At 46.3% G+C, this 20,300-nt stretch overlaps 1 protein-coding gene across 1 annotated transcript in view; it reads left to right on the plus strand.

The window, feature by feature from the left end:
- The window catches only part of ITIH5 (inter-alpha-trypsin inhibitor heavy chain 5), a 100,193-nt gene that overhangs the window by 63,592 nt on the left and 16,301 nt on the right, over window positions 1-20,300 (plus strand). The window lies entirely within an intron of this gene.

The following is a 20,300-nucleotide window of genomic DNA, read 5'->3' on the forward strand; positions in this document are numbered from 1 at the left end:
AAGCCACAGCAGTTCAAAGGACTCACATCTTTAGGTGCCTGAGTTACTTTAGGGTTTAACCTCCAACCCAGTCCATACCGGTGCCCAAGGTCTTCTTCCACTTCTGATGGGAGAATTACCAATATTTATTTTTACTAAATAAACTCCAGAGAGATAAATCCTGTCAAAGTCGTATAGAGAAAACCAATGAGCAAAACTGAGGTCTCCTAGACTTACCATTAATGATATAATACTTTGAGTAAGTCTTAAAAATATGGCATGGAACATTTTGAACATGCTAGACATTATGCTAAGGGTATTACATAAGTTATTGAATAAAAGGATATTTAATTTCTATAACAACTTGGTTGTCATCCCCGTTTTACTGATGTAAAAACGGAGGGTTTGCAAAGGTAGATAACTCACTAGTACATGGCAGGGAGAGACTTCAAAGCCAGGTTTGACTCTGAAGTTTATAAATCAAACCACAGGGCTGTGGAGTCTCAGTGCAAGTAGTAGTGCGAGGAAGCAGCACTCTGTATGCAATGATAGAAGTACAAATGGGTACAGGGTCAGTGCAATTTGACATTTCAAAACCCAGCTGAGAAGGCTGCCTTTCAGGAGGGATTTCCTTGCATTGTGCAAGAGCATTGTAATGCTAGATGTCACTCCTTTGTTATTCTCCCCTCTTCCTTCATTCCTGGATATTAAAATCCTATTCCTTGCTAGGCACTGAAAGTCTGGCATGCACTCTGCTGGCTTCTAAGCTACAGCATGGCCTCTTTCCAGGAGAACTACCCAAGAACAGCCAAGCACATGTCAGAAGCCTCTACGCAATTTCTAATGCTCATCGCTGCCTTGAGTGGTTTTGAAAACTGCTGACTATTTTAACAGCTCTCAGCTTCTCTAAGGCCACAGCACTGAGTGAAAAGCTTATTTGGCTCTCTGCAGACTTTTGTATGCAATATCATGTCCACTGGTGAAGAGGAAAATTACCCCCAAGCACAGGCTTTCGTAATGTGTCAATGGATTTGGCAACATCAGAAATTAGTCATAAGTCCCCTCAAATGCTATGAAGGATCATTCACTGTTATACTGGAGTTCTTGGCTCCATTCATCTCTGATGGGTGTGAAATACTTTACTGTACTCATTATAATGGAGGTCATAGTTGGTATTTAATAATTATGTGAACAATAGATTTATATGTTTTGTAAAGATCATAAAACCTTAAAATGTATACGCAGTAAAGAGTATACCAGTACCTGGGAGCACCCAAAGCTGTGGGTTAAGTCTGGAAGCCAGACTTAACCAGCTGGGGACAGATACACCCCTGACAGCCACACCCTCTCCCCCCCACCACACACACACACACGAACACACACACGCACACACACACGTTGCTGGCACATGGCACATGGCTTGGCTCTGTTTTCTCTCCCATGTGCTTTTGCTGGTGAATGTGCTGAGAGATGGCTTTGGTACTAGTAGGGTCAGGCTATATTTCTGCCTCCCAACTTGAATTTGTAAAGCTTCTCAGAGAGAAGGGAACTGAGAAGAGCAACAACAACAAAAAATGTGATCAGGGCAGAACTTTTATTTGTTAGTTGGATTTTTAAAGCAGCTAACCAGCAAACACACACGTCCTCGGGAACATCAAAGAGAATACATGTCTATTAGGTACGTTTTTCCTTGGTCAGGGTTTACATGTTCTTCTCTTTCTTTTTCCTAATCTGTAGGTAGATCTACTACTTTCACCTGCATATTAAGAATCTTGGCTAAAGGTCCCTCTTTGGCCACCCAGCAGAGACTAATGCATCCTTTACCAGATGCCTTCATGTTGTAACTTTCATAGACTCATTCTCATTAACTGTGCCACTCTCTGCCAATTCTAGATTCCCATGTAGCTTTTGGAAGGTTGTCTTCCTTCCTCCATTTAATGTAGTCGACAGTTTTAGAGGGTAAAGAACAAGCATGAAGTTTCTTATCCGTAACTGCCAAATTGAAGTCAGGGGAAATGGGAACTGGATGGAGAAGTGCCACCTGAATGCTGCTTGTGCTTCCTGCACTGGCTTAGCTCGTGCTTCGGGGCGCCAGTTTCTTCTTCACTGTCCAAAATTGGGCTTCCAACAGCTATTTGGACATGTTATATGTAGCCTGACAGGCAAACAGTCTATAAACTCTATGGATTTGAGCACCATCTTGTTTTTTTTATCATCATGGTACATATCCCCAGATCCTATACAGTAGGTGATGATGTTAGCTGAAAAACATACCAGCACATAAACATCAAATGTCACATGCTTTTTAAGGCACAGGAGATACCATTGAGGGACTAGTACATATCAAGCATTCTAAAAGTTTGGCATACATTTTTCATGTAATCTTTCAGCAATCCAAAGCAATGTTATTCCCGTTTTATAAAGGAGAAGGTGATGGGCAGGAAGATGCCCCAACTATGCTGAAATACACAAAGTTATAAGCAGAAAAATTCATAGTCATGCCCACTCTACCCCACTCTAAAGCTCTTCACCACACATTCCTCACTGTAGACCCTAACATAACTTCAGACCACCTGTTAAGCTGTCAGGCTCCACCTGTTCTTTTTTTAAAATATATTTTATTGATTTTTTTACAGAGAGGAAGGGAGAGGGATAGAGAGTTAGAAACATCGATGAGAGAGAAAGTTCGATCAGCTGCCTCCTGCACACCCCGCACTGGGGATATGCCAGCAACCAAGGTACATGCCCTTGACCGGAATCGAACCTGGGACCTTTCAGTCCGCAGGCCGATGCTCTATCCACTGAGCCAAACCGGTTAGGGCTCCACCTGTTCTTATGCCAAGTGATATGATGTGGAATGCTGCCCATCTCAGTGAGTGCACACAGAAGTGGGCTGCCCTGAGAGGCCTCAGCCAGCAGCTCGGTGTTGTGAAAAATGAATGGACCTATTCTGTGCTGATGCATACAATTAACTATTAGTATTTATTGTTTAATGTTAAGCATCATGGGCATGTACAGGGATGCAGACTTCTTTCCCCTTTATGATTTGGATTGGAGAGCTGAATGCAAGCATGGTGATGGCACAGGTGTAGAGTGAAGATGAGGTGAGTGACTATGAGGTCTAATGATGTCTAATGGTATATTCATCCTAGCTGTCCTCTTCCAGAGCATATGGATCTGCCACATTTTGAAAGGGAGGATGCTGGAATAGGAATAAGGATATGGAGAAAGTTTTAAGTGATAGGGAACAAAGAGGGGCAGTCTGAGGTACACCTGGAAGAATACCAGACAACGCCAGCAGAGCCCAGAAGAGCCTCAGGGAGTTGTGATTTGGTCAGGAGGCAAAAGCTCCCTGAACAGATGAAGGAGCTCAGCAGAGAAGGGATGCAAGCATAACAAACGAGATCGTGTTTAAGACATTTGGAGGGCCTCTGGAGGTAGGCACTACATGGCTATCGTACATATAAAAATGGACAAGATATGGTTTGGGCACTCCTGCATCACCTTTCCAGGTCACAGGCTTTGTATGCATCTGACAGCATGGCTCCAGTTGGCAACAGAAATGTCTAGCTTCCCCCGTTCCGGATTTCTAGAACAGGGTCAGCAAACTTTTTCTGAAAGGGCAGAGAATAAAATATCTTAAGCTTTGCAGGCTAAATGGTCTCTGTCATCACTACTCAACTCTGCTATTTTAGCACAAAGGTAGCCATAAGCAATTAGCAAAGAAATGGGTGTGTTATGTTCCATTAAACTGTGTTTGTTAATAAGAGGCAGTAGTCTGCATTTGACCACCAGGCCATAGTTTGCTGGTCTAGAGTGATAACTGGTTGTTATATGCCTAGAGACCATTTCAGTTGATAGTATTTATTCTGATCTACTGAGCTGCTTTTGTCCAAACATTGCTACTACTAGATGTGTTTTAGAAATACATTGCAAAATACAGATCTGGGACTTGGGGCGGTGAACAGCAGGCAATAGAGAAAACTTGTTTTTTTACTCTGACTCAGAATATGAGGAAATAAATAATGGACAGAGGACACACTATTTTTCCCTGAGGCCACCAGTGAAAACTTGGATTTTTTGTTTAAAGAATTTGCTTTTTAATGATTATAATATAGACTAGAGGCCCGGTGCATTATTTTCATGCACTTGCAGTCGGGGAGGGGGGGCGGGCGGGGAGCAGGTCCCTCAGCCTGGCCTGCACCCTCTTGTAGTCTGGGAGCCTTGGGGGGATGTCCAACCAATGGCTTACTGGGCCTAAGCCGTCAGTTGGACATACTTAGCATTGCCACGGAGGCAGGAGAGGCTCCCACCACTGCCGCTGTGCTCACCAGCCATGAGCCCAGCTTCTGGCTGAGTGGCACTCCCCCTGTGTGATCACACTGACCACCAGGGGGCAGCTCCTGCGTTGAGTGTGTGTCCCCTGGTGGTCCATGCGCATCATAGTGACCGGTCATTCCACCATTCGGTCATTTGCATATTAGCCTTTTATTATGTAGGATATGCTGTAGAAAGAGGTCCCCTAGAACCATAAGAAATGCAAAAAATTCACTGTTAACTCATTCTCAAATTGCCCCCACTTAAAATCAAATTTCCCCCCTCCCCCCCCCCCCCCCCGCCGTGGGGCATGTGCTGCACCTTGGGAACCACTGGGCTTGACACTTTTCCTATCTGAGCTTCATTTCTGAATACATACCATATACCACGGAAATTGTAATCTCTTCTCCGCCTACCTCACTGGGTTGTCATGAGGAGGTTCTGAGCTAATAAACCTAGAAATGTTTCATCAAGTAAGTGATCTCTAAACAGGAAGGGATTGTTATTTTTAAGCCCATGGGTACCCTCGCAGGTAGCAGGTGCTGATTAGGGGAGGAGGGCATGATTGTTTACTGAGACTGTAGCTATGGAAGCTTTGCAGAGGATTCCGCAGGCCTCGGAGGGGCGGCCTCTGGCCAGCAGCCCTGTAGTGGTGGTTGTCCCTAGAGGTGCTGGCAAGGGGGGTGTTAGGGGGATGGTAGGGGGGCAGTAAGGCCAAAGGGGGAGTAACTGTCAAACCTCCCTGCTTGGCACCATTCTTTAAATTGTATGTGGCCATTTTGCAGCTGTATGTGCTCAGGGCAGGGATCCAATATCCTGGAGTGGGGTGGGGGCTGGGCCTGGGCAGGGCCAGGGGGGCTAGGAGGGCGGGTTTAGCTGCAGCCCCTGGCGAGGTTCATTGTGCTTCTGCTGCAGAGATGGCACCACTGCTGTCAGGGGGGATGGGTCTGACCCTGGGGGGCTGCTCGGGCCTGCCTCCACCTGGGTCTGGAGTTGTAGGGAGGAGAGGCATGCCCGACCCCAGCAGAGGGGGCCTGGCAGAGGTGGCCGCGGGCACCAGGTGCCTCAGGGGCACTGACAGGTCATCGCTGGCATGCTATTGTTGTAGGCGCCCCTGGCAGGGGTGGTGGGGGAAGAGATTGGGAGTCAGAGGTGTGGGCTGTGGCTACCCCCAAGTCTGGGTCTTCTCCCCATTCGGTCAGTCTCCTCATACCCCCGGAGGTGCAGGGGCTGGGGTAGGGTGTCCGTGCAGGGGGATTGGAAGAGCTCCCCTTGGCCACTTTCTCTTCCTTCTTTGCAGTCCAGGCTTCTGTCAGGTGCTCTCCTCAGACCCCCAGGAACTTGGATCCAGACACCCTGCCCCTCTGTGGCTCCTTGCTGCCCCTGCCCCACTCAGCTCTCCCTGGCCACCCACCTGTCAGGAGGCTGCCCGGGCACTCTGCTGTAGGCAGTGCGGTCCTGGGGCAGGGGGTGAGGGTGTGGGGAGCAGCTCCAGTAAAGTTTAATAAACCCTGGGTCCACGTTGGGATTTGGCTGTGGGGCTGTGGGACTGTGGGGGAGTCTGCCTGGACAGGACAAAATTGCACGAGACCCAGAGTCCTGCCCTGCAGGACCACAGCCCCGCCCACCCTGCTGAACAGTCGTGATGGCATCCTGGATAATTTGCATATTCCTCTAGTATTAGTATAGATAGTTTAAAATAAATTGGAGGTACCCATTCAAAATTTTTTGTTGAGGCAGTTAAAGTTTACCCAAATGAGGTCATGTTTAAAAAATGTTGAGGATCTCTGAATGAAGGCTTTATGTGGCTCTCACAGAAAGAAGAAATGAACAATGTAGAGCTTTGAATACTCCTGCTTTATCTGTTCAGGTTGCAGCCTTGTTTTCAGCTTCTGAAACCATTGAAGAGCTTAGCTTCCCCTTCCAAATGGCTTCCTAATTTTGCACTCAAGTCTGGAATGGAGATGGGCAGAATTTCTCTGTATAGGGCTAGATAGGGCCCCAAAGGAAACTTTGGCTATAAGTAACAAGGAGATAAACTGTGTAAATCAAAGAGAATTGAATGAGATAACAAATGTGGAAGTGCTTATCAGAATGTCTGAAAGTGGAGTCATTCCTGGGATGCCATCCCCTTGGCTGGCTGATTGAAATCCCTAAGAGCTGCCATGCCGATAGGGCAGCTATCCCTTCTCTTCCTCAGGACACCTGACTCGCCGCCCTCAGGATCCCATCTTGGCTGTAACTCCAGCCTTCAGATTCTCAAAGAATGCAATAAATATTGATTATATGCTATGGGATAGGTACTAGACATAGGAGATACAAAGATAAATAAAAGACACAACCTTTTCTCTCAGGAGGGCTGGAGGAAAAGGAAAGTCTTGTGAAAATCATAGGCAAAATGCTACTATTACAGAGATATAGTCAAGGCACATTGAGAGTGCTGACCCGTTGTTTTTATGGGTAGAATAGGGAATATTGAATGCTTCTCAGAGGAGGGGATAGTTGAGTGATTCTATGGTATTTTAAAAGTTTGTCAAGTGGGTGGGATAAGAAGGGGGGAGTATGGCTAGCATGTGCAGAAACATGGAGGCAGGAGACAGTGACATCAAGAAAAGCATCATATTTAAGTCACTTTAATTAAGGACCTTAGGATTTTGCTGCAAAAAGAAACATGGAACACTTATAGGTTAATCAAATCCAACCGGCCACGTAGATGGTGGGAAGAATTTTAGGGAGGGGAAAGAGCTTGAGGTAGTCAACAAGCGATTTATGATGGAGGTTGACATAGAAACTCATTTTTGAAGATGGGATACAATTTTCTGGTCAGGAAAGGAGGGAATGAATTCTTGGTTGGGGAAAAATATGAAGAAAGGCATAAAACAACAGTGAATATGTTATAGCTGAAAAGTTCTGGTAATATTTTGAAAACCATCCTGATATGAACATTGAGAGAGGCAGGTAAATTACAGCAAGTCCTTTAAGTGCACGGCGGAACTGGTAAGTAAGCAAAGAGCACCACACATTCTACGAATGAAAAGGGAACAGAGAAGTAAAGTGGTGAGCACCTGGGATAAGTGATTGTTCCCCCAGGAGAGGTGCCCGTCTCCATGTCCTAAGGCCTGAGGTTTTCACACCCATGTGGAATGAGGATGAGAGCTTGTGCTCTCAGAGGTGTGGAGTTGAGTGAGACCCTTCCACAAAGCTGGTTCCTTTAAAGAACTGCACCTGCAGTGACTTAATGGATGAAGAAAAGTCTTGCCATCTCTACTCTGGACCCTCAGCTCTCCAGAATCTTCACTCTCCCTGTCTGATGGAGCTGACTTCACTTCCTCTAAATATTTTCCTACATATACAATCTACAGGTGCTGATAATTGTTCCACTGTTTCCTATTTAGCATGACTTTTCCACAACCTCTTCATATCTTTCTATTATGTTCTTGATGTTTGTCAAGGCACATCCTTGGGGGGAGGGGAATTATAGCGAGTAGCATAGGGAGCACTTACAGCAGGGAAGCAGGAATCATGAGAACTCATACGTAAGGGAAAATTGAACAGGTCATAGGACAAGCCAGGGAGTCAGCCACAAAAAACAAATAAATAAATAAATAAATAAATAAATAAATAAATAATCTGTAGAATGAAACAGGCAGGGCTCCAGAATCCAAATATGCAGTTAGTTGGGCAATATCAATTTCAGAATTCAGACCAGGCCCTAGGGACCAACAACTCAATCATGTTAGTCAGCAGATGAGTCAGAACATGGCTAAAGGACACGGATTGCAAAGGAGATCTGTAAACTCAGGTGAACTTCTCTTGGTCACAGCATCCTCTTATTTACTTCCTGTTAGAGCTGATGACTGCCTGGAGCATAGAGATAGAGGTGGTAAGGCTCTAGTCTTGGCTCTATTCTAGAATGAGACGTATAAGATCGATAGTGAGGGCAAATCCTGGTGAAGAACTAATGTTCCATGTGAAGAGAAGTGAAAAGAAAACTGTTTAGAGTCTTAGGTTATTTACACATCAAGCATGAAAAATAGATGTGCTTAATATGTCATAAGAAGCAAAGACATGTTATTGGCAAACAGCTTTTTAGAAAAATGTACAATTACATTATTAAGTAAATGTTTGATATACTTGTCAAAGCAAAGTCAAAACATTAGGTAATGAATCTTCATATTAGCCAGAATGATAACATGCGAGAGAATTTGCTTCTCAAGTTAGAATAATGTTATTTAAACACAAAGACTAATGAAATTTAGTTATGTTTACATTGCAAAAGATGTTCTAATATTTTATTATTCAGACTTTTTTTTAAGGTAAGTCTAAATTTAGCGAGGATGTAGTCTTTAACAAGCATTCTCTTTTAAAACCCATCCTGGAGTAATATTGGTAATTAGACCTGAACCTTTACTAAAAAGGTGCTTTTCTTTTGATTTGAAGAAACAACCATCTTATATTTTTGCACAGATTATGTAAGCATATGTGAATAGGTAATTAGGACCAGAATTGCAATATAATCTATCACAGTACTGCATTTCAAGAACATTTGAAATTAGAACTCAAACAGTAAATGAAATTATAATAGCTTTAAAATAATATATTTTTGAATACAGGAGCCCTATGATTTGCTTAATTTAGAAAATATGCTCTTTATAATTTGTGAATATTAAAATATGGAGACTAAAGAAATAGATTTTTTTCTATATTTAGTTCCAGGTGAAATTTTAAGTTAATATTTAGCATTTACTAAACTGTTTTAAAATATTGGAAGATATGATGACTTCTATCCCAAATTTTCCATGTATATAAAGAAGCTTACTCATTTCTGCTCTTTCTTAAAAAAACAACAGTTTGAGCAGTAGAAAAATAGTTTTCCTTTTTTAAAAAAATATATTTTTTATTGATTTCAGAGAGGAAAGGAGAGAGATAGAAATATCAATGATGACAAAGAATAGTTGATCTGCTGCCTCTTGTACACCCCCTACTGGGTATCAAGCCCATAACCCAGGCATGTGCCATTGAGTCTGCAGGCCAATGCCCTATCCACTGAGCCAAACCAGCTAGGGCAAGAGTTTCTTTTTCTTTCAAAAAGATTCCTCAAACTTGAGTGAGACACCTCTTTTGGATAGTTTGTTTCTTATAGTTTACATTTTTTATTTTTAACATAAATTCTATAGTGTGGTTCATTTCAGGAGATGTTTATGGCAGAGTGGCAACCAGAGGAACTGGGCATTGTGTAATCATTCATTCCTTTTAGGAATATACACAAGCTCACAGAGCACACTTACTCTCTAGTCAATGGAGTAACATCATTTTTTAAGCTTTTGGTTTCTTTTCTGAAACCAATCTATTGCTAGATTTTTTTTTTCAGTATAATAATTATATAGACATAGATATAGTGGAGAAATGGCCCTTTCCACTCAATTTATCACCTAGTTCTTCAAGTTGGAATTTTTGTTTTTATTTTATTTTTAAACTAGAGGCCCAGTGCACGGGTTTGTGCACTGGTGGGGTCCCTCAGCCTGGCCTGCGCCGTCTCACAATCCAGGACCCTTCGGGGGATGTAGTAGTGCATGAAGCAGCAGGCGCCCAGGGAGGAGCCCGAGTCCAGGCTGGGCGCCGCGCCACTCCCTCTCACCCCGGCCCTGCTGCACCTGCAGCCACTGCCACTCAGTAGTGCTGCTGTGGAGGCGGGAGAGGCTTGCACCACCGCAGTTGCACTTGCCAGCCGTGAGCCCAGCATCTGGCACCCATTGGTCAGCTGAGCAGTGCTCCCACTGTGGGAGTGCACTGACTACAGGGGGTAGCTCCTGCATTGAGCGTCTGCCCCCTGGTGGTCAGTGCACGTCATAGTAACCAGTCGACTGGTTGTTCAGTTGTTTGGTCATTCAGTCGCTTAGGCTTTTATATACACTGAGTGGCCAGATTATTATGATCTCTGAACACATAATAATCTGGCCACTCAATATACATACATACATATATATATATATATATATATATATATATGTATATATATATATATATATATATGCCTGGTGCATGAATTCATGCATGGGGGGGGGGGGTCCGGCCAGCCTGGCCAGGGGGAGGGGACATGGCAGTTGGCCAGCCTGCCTGCTGATCGAACTCCTGGTCGAGGGGACAATTTGCATATTAGCCTTTTATTATATAGGATATACATTGAATGGCTAGATTATTATGCATTGAGAGATCATAATAATCTGGCCACTCAATGTATATAGATACTAGAGGCCTGGTACACAAAATACATGCCCGGGTGGGGTCCCTAGGCCTGGCTGGCGATCAGGGACAATCGGGGCCAGGCTGATGAGGGCCGGGCTGGAGAGGTGGCGACGGTCGCTGGGCCAGGCATGGAAGGAACGGACACTGGACACCAACACTGCCATTGTCAGTGCCCTGCCATCACGCGGTTCCCCGCCTCCCACCCTCCTCCTTCCCTCGCTGCCGTGCCGCCACTGTGGTGGGCGGGTGCAGGCTGATTGGGGCCTGTTGGCCTGGGGGAGGTATGGGGCATGGGAGGTTGGCCGCTGGCCCCTAGGAGGGAGCCGGCCCTCGGCCCCCCTGGGAAAGGGGCCGCATCTGCCAATACCCACCCTTGGTTCCCCGTCCCAGCCCAGGTCCCGGCTCAATCAGGCAATTGGGGCCTGCTGGCAGGGTGGAGGGACTGCGGGAGGTTGGCCAGCCAGGGGAGGTTGGCTGCGGGAGTGCACTGACCACCAGGGGGCAGCTTCTGCATTGAGTGTCTGACCCCTGGTGGCCAGTGTGCATCATAGCGACCGGTTGTTCCGGTCATTCCAGTCATTCTGGTTGCTTAAGCTTATATGTTTTTCTTTATTTCAGAGAGAAGAGGGAAGAGGGAGAGAGGAATAGAAACATCACTGATGAGAATCATTGATCAGCTGCCTCCTGCACACCCCCCACTGGAGATTGGCATGTTCCCTGACTGGGAATCAAACCTTGACCTCCTGGTCCATGGGTTGACGCCCAACCACTGAGGCACACTGGCCAGGGAAGTTGGAATTTTTTAAAAATCTGATTACTTGGTGGGTCAGTCACAATAAGATTTCAGAAAACTTTCTTTCAAATTATTGAAAGACTTGAAGCGTCTATATATATAAAAGCCTAAGCGATTGGCTGACTGGCCAATAGCTATGATGTGCACTGACCACCAGGGGGCAGAAGCTGCCGAGCAGCGGTGACTTGGCAGCTGCAGTTCTCGGGTGACACACCCAGAACCAGAGAGGAGGGAGCCCGATTCCAGGGTGCATCACCCGAGAACCGCCCTCTCACAATCTGAGACCCCTGAGGGGATGTCGGAGAGCTGGTTTCGGCCTGATCCCCACAGGCCAGGCCGAGGGACCCCATCAGTGCACAAATATGTGCACTGGGCCTCTAGTCCTACCTAATAAAAGAGTGATATGCAAATTGACCATACCTGCGCTATACCCACAAGCCACGCCCACTAACAAATCAGGAGCAAGTATGCAAATCAACCCAACCAAGATGGCTGCAGCCACGGAGTGAGCAGGAGGCTTGGGTTTCCCCGGTAATGGAGGAAGGCAAGCTTTTCGCACACCCTGGCTGGCCTAGGCCTTCACTCAAGGCTACAAAGTTTCAATTATAGAAGATAAATAAATCCCAGATACCAGGGCCTCCTCTTGGGTCACTGGGGGGCGTGACTGGCCTGCAAACCACCACAGGTCCCTCACCCAGGCTGCCCATGTCCCAAAGGAACCCCCACCCTGATCTGGGACCCCCTTCAGGGCAAACCAGCTGGCCCCCACCCGTGCACCAGGCCTCTGTCCTATCTAATAAAAGAGTAATATGCAAATTGACCATCCCTCCAACACACAAAATTGCTGCCCCCATGTGGTCAAAGATGGTTGCCCCCATGTGGATGCAAGATGGCTTCCACAAGATGGCCAGCAGGGGAGGGCAGTTGGGGGTGATCAAGCCTGCAGGGGAGGGCAGTTAGGGATGACCAGGCCAGCAGAGGAGGGAAGTTGGGGGTGACTGGGCCTGCAGGGAAGGGCATTTGGGGTGGACCCAGGCCTGCAAGGGAGAGCAGTTGGGGGGACCAGGTCTGCAAGGGAGGGCAGTTAGGGGTGACCAGGCCTGCAGGGGAGTGCAGTTAGGGGCAAACAGTCTGGCAGGGGAGCAGTTAGGCATCAATCAGGCTGGCAGGGGAGTGGTTAGGGGGTGATCAGGCTGGCAGGCAGAAGCAGTTAGGGACAATCAGGAAGGCAGGCAGGCAAGCAGTTTAGACCCAGCAGTCCTGGATTGTGAGAGGGAAGTCCAACTGCCTGTTTAGGCCCAATCCTACCAGGCCTAAAAGGGCAGTCGGACATCCCTCGAGGGGTCCCAGTTTGGAGAGGATGGAGGCTGGGCTGAGGAACACACTCCCCGCCCCCCATGCACGAATTTCGTGCACCAGGCCTCTAGTGTAAATATAAGGTTCTACTACATTTTGCTGAATAATTTTGTGACCCTGAAATACCATGATCTTGAAATACTCCAAGTGTAATTGGTACCCATGGACTCCAGGGTGACTTGGGATAGTGCCATGCATGGATGCCTGTGGAATGGTGGAGAGATGCTGGGATGGTGGATGTATCCATTCTCCTCATCGTGGACTTAGGTAGTTTAAGGTTGCAGTGAGGATCTGGTGTTGCAAATTTTGATGGAGTCCCAGGCTATTTTGTGTTTCTGTTTTTTGCTTCAAATAGAAAGACTACAGTGACATCCTACCAACTAGGAGCAGGACATGCTGGGCACTAAGGGCTTCCCCTGCTGGCATCAGGAAGAACTACAGACTAAGAGGAGGACAAAACAGATATACCTCCCTTTCCCCCACCAGTGTCCATTATCTCTACCCACCTACGCAAGGGAGAAGGCTGACCTGCAGCTTAAGTTACTATTGAGCATGTTCCATTTCCCAATGTCTTCTCAGAAACTTAGGGCTGTTTTTATGGTCTATATCTATTGATCATGATTCTTTCATGGCTCAGATCAGACTTTTAGAAGGTCTTAGATTTCATTGTTGGATTATTTTCAACTTTCCATCATAGATGATGGTTCATTTAAAAGGACTGTGTGAACCAATGAAAGAAAAAATGTCAACTCCATGGTAAACATTTTAGAATGAGGCAAGTGATAGGACTGCTTAGGAGAACAGCACAGCCATTCTGCTGAAAACATAGGATGGCTAATATCTAATACCCTTGAATTTGAGTTTCTTCTATGATGTCATAAGCTCCCCTTGTATTATGCCCAACAACCCAGGGTTTGTGGTACAAAAGCCTTTTGTGTCAGAGTTAGTTCCTTTCCAGTGTGGTCTGATGCAGATACAGAAATATTTGAGAAAAGCTGCATCAAACGGGCACCCCGACAGTGGTAGCAAGGAGTGGGCAGGCAGCTGAGCTTTCATGGGCTCCATTCACAGCTCACTCTGAGGGTCTTTTTGTGTAATGCTTCTCTACTCGGGAAATGTTTCATGGCCACTCCCGACATGGCAGTTAGCACAGTGGAATGCTTACCCCTTGAGGGCTGTGCCAAGAGCCTGCAGCTGCTTGGGCTCAGTTTTGTAGGGAACGGGGAGAGGAAGGCAGCGGTAGGTACCCCTACAGCTTGATGCAGGGGCCCAAAGTGCCCAAGACAGAGCTGCCCCTTCCCTAATAGTAGCACCACAAGGGGCAGCGTGAGCACAGAGTGGACAGGGGCTGCGTCTCCAGGGGCCAGCTCTGCTCCTTCCTACAGACACATCGGAGGAGACTGCATAATTCCCCCACCCCCCACCCCGAAGATCCACTAGAACAAGGACCATTGCCAACCCTATTGAATGAATGGAGAACCTGAAACAGAGAGTATAGTTTTGTTTATTTATATCCTGCCTTGTTCCTGAAAACATTTAAATGCACAGAGATTAAAGGACTTTATTAATAATAAACCTAAGGCAGAGCTGGAATTAACTTCTAAGACACTGTTTACAAAAGGAATACTTTTCCTCCTTTTAACCCAAGGAAAGTACATATAAGAAGAGGAATTCATCACTGTAAAATAGTTTCTAGCAGAGAAGTGACCCTGTTCTTTGTGATTGTAAATAGCCAGGATTAAAAGGAGTCTTGTCTAAGGCCTGCATTCAGGCCTAGCTACTTCTTCACTCCTAAATAGTAAAGGAAGTGGGTCCTTTTCATGTATTAGTTGCATTTGTGTACCTTTTTATTTCCCTCACTTCAAATGTAATCTGAATGTTGTAAAGGTCCCTTCTGCTGATGGACCAGTGCTTGCAAATTGCCCTGTTGGATGGGCAGGCAGTGTGTGGATACCAGCTGCCTGTGGACGGGTGCCATTGGGACTGGCACATACCCAGAGGAGACTCGCGGGACCTCTTGCTAGCTGATCTCTTTAAGAATTCTGTTTTCTTCCTTAGCCAGACACCTACGTGCATATTCTTCTTCTTTCTATAGATACAGGGTTTGGTTTTCCTGCCTCTTCCCCGTCACCGTCTCTCCCCAAGATTTACTAACTCCTCCATGACAGGCTTACCACCTACTATTGGATGCAGTGACCTAAACCTGTCTCCACATAAGGCCTATCCTTGTCCCCACATAAAGATGAGTGAAGATGGTAACTTCCTGGAGCCTTTTCTTATGGTCCCAAAGAGTGAATGTGATCTTACAATGTCAGACTTTTATTTTTTTTAATTACTTTTTTAAAAAAATAATATTTTTATTGATTTCAGAGAGGAAGGGAAAGGGAGAGAAAGATAGAAACATCAAAGAGGAGAGAGAATCATTGATTGGCTGCCTCCTGCACGCCCCGCACTGAGGATTGAGCCCGAAACCTAGGCATGTGCCCTTGACCAGAATCGAACCCGGGACCCTTCAGTCCCCAGACTGACACTCTATCCACTGAGCCAAACCATCTAGGGCCAGACTTTTAGCCCTCCTCACTAATCAGACCCTTACCCCCAGTTGAACTCTATACAATATGTACAATCATAAATGTTATATGCTTATTTTCAAAGACTTTTAAGGAACACATTTCCACAGACTCTTGTGGTCACCTATTAGCAAGTTAATTTCAGGGTATCATTACTCCAAGTGGTGCATTTTGGGGTTGCTTGTCTCCAGCAGGCCAACTTCTTCCCAAAATGCAAGGCCACTAGGTGGAGCTTTGGGGACAGGGGAATAAGTCCAAGGACACAATATGCTGGGTATCCAGTATCTTTTCCTCCAGGTCAGGTTAGTTGGAGGGCATTGTGGGGTGGGGTGACCAGCTCAGTTTGTTGCCTTCACTTGCAGAGTCTGCAGCTACCATCCTGAGTTTGAGAGGGACCGTAAGGAGATGCAGTCCAACCCCTCAATGGATACCCCTTTGCCTCAGACTAGCCAGGATTACACATTCTCTGCCTTTCTGGGCTTCCTTTGATCTTTCTGGGATGTTCTTGCCCTGTTCTCTGGACTGTGCTCTTGGGAAATGTTTGACTCGGCTTCTGTTAATCTTCAGCATATAAACACACCATGCAGAAATATCAGCTTAAGCCTACTCACATTTACTCTTCTATCTGGACACTCACTGTCTGCTTGCCTTCTAAGCCTGCTACAGGATGCAGAATTCCTAGGGCCACCAGCCCTTCTAGGGAGGGGGTAGGAGCCTGTAAAGGGTTAATGGATGGTGGTGGCTGCAAGCATCAGTGGCAGCTTCTGTCCAGGCCCCTTGGGATGAGGGTGGAAGGCCATCCAAAAGGTCCTAATGCATCTGGAAAAGGAGCAACTCTGAGCCCGCTGGCCTGTCTTGCTTTGGTTCATGTAAGGTTAAGTTGCAGCTGTGGCCTTACAAGGTCATAAGGAATCTGTAGTTGCTGGGCTAAGGGGAGGAGGGTGGAGAGGCTTGGACAACTATTCTGAAAGCAGAATATCCATCAGAATAGGGGAAGAATATCGCCAAAGGAGCCAAGCGGGGCCCTCAGAAGGTCTTCAGCACACTATTTAAGGATTCCTAAGGACCCAGCAGCTAAACAAATAACAATCTTCTGAGTGCCTGGCCAGCTCTGAGCTCCAACAGGGAGCAATGGGAATCTTTCCAAGTGCCTAGAGCTGGGCTCCCAATGGTGTTGTCTCAGAGATGGCCACTGCTTGTTGTTGCCTTGTCACAGCTGTGGACCTTCAGACTTTCCGGAGGTCTAGTCCTTCTGCTGGGAATGACGCCGAGCCTGTCTGATGCTCACACTGGGGTTGTGTTGGCTCTAAATTGAAAGAAGGGGGAGGAGGCAAAGTGTTGCCAGTTCCCTGGCTGATGCCATCAGTATCAACACTTAGGGCACTCCACCCACATCTGCTTATTGTAATTATCAGATTTATTTATTTTGTCAGTCGGGTCCATGATTTCTACACATCCTCATTCTCAGTATTCTCTGCTGTAGGTTCTCAAGGGCAGGGGCGTGTCTCCCTTCCTTTGTGTTCACTTAGTAGAATTCTACCGCTCTCTTATTTACTCATTCACCAGACACCCACTGAAAGCCTACAATGTGTGAAATACCATGCTGGGAGGTGGGGAAGGGCAAGGGGACAGCTGTCTTGAGCAGCCCCCCTATCTAAGTGACAGACAGACAATTACTCCCCATTCACTTACTCAGGAGGCATGCATCAGGCATCCATGACGTGTTCAGGCACTGCTGGGCATTAAGATAGAGTGACAAAATGGAACAAGTCTCTGTACTCAGAAGCATAGGATTGAGTTGGATAGAAGAGTAAATGCACAAATATGTAATTACATTCTCTCTGTAAGTGTTGTGAAGGAAAAGAACAGGGTGCCATGCTTGAGAGAACAGTGGGGTGGTGGTGAGGAGACAAGAAGGACTTTTCTTAGGAAACGATGTGTAAGCCCAGAACTAAATGCTGAGAAGGATCAAAAATATAACTCTGGCAGCAATGTGAGGACAGGCCCTTTAAAAGTACAGCCCTTGGTCACACCATTTCTGTGTAGCGAGTTTATCCTAAGAAAATAACAATGGCACAAATATATGTGAATACTGAGTTTCGTAGAAGTACTGTCTAAATATGCAAAATATTGCGCTGGCCGGTGTTGCTCAGTGGTTAGAGTGCTGCTCTGCATACCAAAAGGTCGCGGGTTCAATTCCCAGTCAAGGGCACATACCTGGGTTGCAGGTTCGATCCCCGGCACGTGCAGGAGGCAACTAATCCATGTACTCTCTCTCTCTCTCTCTCTCTCTGCTCTTTTTCTCTCTTCTCCTCTGTCTCCTCCTCTCCCTGCCTCCCTTGCTCCACTCTTTCAAAACATCAATGGAAAAAATATCCTTGGGTGAGGATGAAGAAAATAATAAATAAATATTCAAAATATTTAATTGTGGTATATGCGTATGGTAGAATATAGTGTCACCATTAAAATATGTAGACCTTTATCCATGGGCATCAAAACTGTATGTGATATAGTAAATAAAAATGTTATAGCATGATGTATGAACCCATTTTACTTTAATTACACACACAGGAAGGTTTCTGAAGGATTATGTAGTACAACAGCTGTCTAGGTGAGGGGAATTTTGTGAGTCATATGTTTTTCTTCTGATCTTTTTTTAAAAAATGAATCTTTTTTTTTTTGTATTAAGAAAAAATGGGAAAGAAGAAAATAATCTGTTATCAATCTAGGGCAGAAGTGGCCTGAGCCCAGATTACCGTCTCAGGGATGTTTAGGAAGAGAGGGGTTTACAAGAAGAGATGGGCCCAAGGGCATGAGGCGCAGGGGCGGGCAGGAGGAAGCTGCAACATGATGTCTGGTTTCTGACCTGGACCCCTGGCTGGGAGCGGCAGCAGAGGAGGAAAGGTCTGGGGAGAGAGGCAGAGCTTCCAGTCTTCAACATGTTGAACCTGAGTGCCTGTGGGCCATGCAGGACCTATGGCTGGCCCTTTAGTCTGGACCTCATGAGAGTGGTGAGCTCTGAAGGTAAGCGTGGAAGTCAGTCATGCAGTCATTGGCCACGGGGAAGTACGTAGTGTGAGGGGGCCGAGAGCATCGGCATCCCAGGCTGGTCTGAGAAGGAGGCCAGCCACGGCCAGGCGGACTGTTCTGAGAGGAGGCATCCGGCGTGAAGCCAGGCAAGCCGGAGGAGAGAGCTGCACAGATACTTTAAACGGCATCCAGACCGGGCTGACAAACTCTGCGTGTGGAATCTGCTTATTTTCCTAAGATCCTTAGACACGTTTCCTGAAGGTGGGAGTCAGGGTTGGGAGAGGACAGGAAATTTGGCTGCCAGTGAGTCTGTCCTCTGAACAACCCAGGGTGATGGGTTAGAAGGAGGAACGGCCCTGCACCAGAGGAGAGAACAGAGACTAGAGGAGGATTCCAAGACTGAATGAAAATAAGCCCCGCCATCGCCATTCTTTCTCATGGAAGAACTGGGGGCAGTTGGGGGTGGGGGTGGGGTGGGCGGGACAACCCTCTGTAGGATGTGAGGATGAATTTAATAAAATGGGTTCTTTGTTCTCATCCCTGGGTGGATGCTTTCTGCAAGGATGTTATAGGAAATGAATCCATTAATTGCTGCCAGAAACCAAGTGAAAGAAACAAAGAAATAAGCAGAGCCCATCAATATGCAGGGACCTGGAAGGAATCCCAAAATGAGCTGCACATTGTAAGGGGTATAACTTAGAGCACGCTCAGCACCAGCATCTTGGGGCTGAGATTCCACTGCTGCTGGTGTCAGAGTTGGCTCTGGAGTCTGACTTCCTGGATCTTCATCCAGGATCCCATAGGGCATGATGCTTAATTAACTCTTTCATTCCTCAGCCGCTTCGCCTGTAAAATGGGAATATTAATACTCACTCTACATTGGATGGGTTGTGGGAGGATTAAATGGGTCCATCACATCCTCATATGGAAAGATCTGGCACTTGACATAATACCTGGGGAGTAAGAGGCTCCCAGGAAAAGTTAGCTGCCAATGTCATCATTATTATGCTGCGAATGATCTCATTACACTCCACTGCTTTCTCGACCTGGGAATGAAGACTGGGGGAAATTAAGGCACAACTTCATTCACTCCGTTAGGATCCACAAGGAGAATGTTAAGCGAACATCTGTTTGCTCAGGCTACAAACCCTGTACATTTACTAAAAGAATGTAATATACAGATTTAAAAATAAGTACATCCAGGTTAGTTTTCTAGAGTGGCTTTTAAGGTTCCTATGACATCTGAGGGTTGGACGATGGGATGTTAGAGTGAGCAGTTGGATACAGGATTGAAGAGTAAGACTAGGGAGAGGGAGAGGGGACATTCAGAAGGGAAAAGAAGTCATGACTGTTTCACAGAGCGGGAGAAGTGCAGCGTGAGGGGGCAGCACTGACTGAGCCGGTTATAGAAAGCAAAGGCTAAAGAATCTGGGAAAAGACCTATAAAATATTTTCAAGGTAAACCTATATTTCCTTAGAAAATGTTACTCTTTCTCTTTGATTCTGCTACTTCCCACCCACCAGCAAGTAAGAGCAGACACGTGTATAACTTACTGTGTGCCTGGCCCTGTTATGAATACTTTCTGATAGTAACTGATTTAATCCTCGTGACAACCTGATGAGGTGGCACTGTTACTGTTTTGCTTTTACAGGTGGGATAACTTAGGCACAGTGCGAAAGGATAGTGATAGGACTTACTACCCAGAGCCCCAGGGCCACCCAGAGATACGTGATGATCTAGGGCAGGGGTCCTCAAACTTTTTAAACAGGGGGCCAGTTCACTGTCCCTCAGACCGTTGGAGGGCCGGACTATAGTTTAAAAAAAAAAACTATGAACAAATTCCTATGCGCACTGCGGGCTGGGACGAGTCGGCTGCTAAGCAGGACAGGCAGCGGCACCCGGCGGGCCGGATAAATGTCCTCGGCGGGCCGCATGTGGCCCGCGGGCCATAGTTTGAGGACACCTGATAGGGTCAAACTCAGACTGTCTGCTCTGAAGTCTGTGGTCT

The sequence above is a fragment of the Plecotus auritus genome (genome assembly GCF_963455305.1).
Source record: "Plecotus auritus genome assembly, chromosome: 1".
Lineage (NCBI taxonomy): Eukaryota > Metazoa > Chordata > Mammalia > Chiroptera > Vespertilionidae > Plecotus > Plecotus auritus.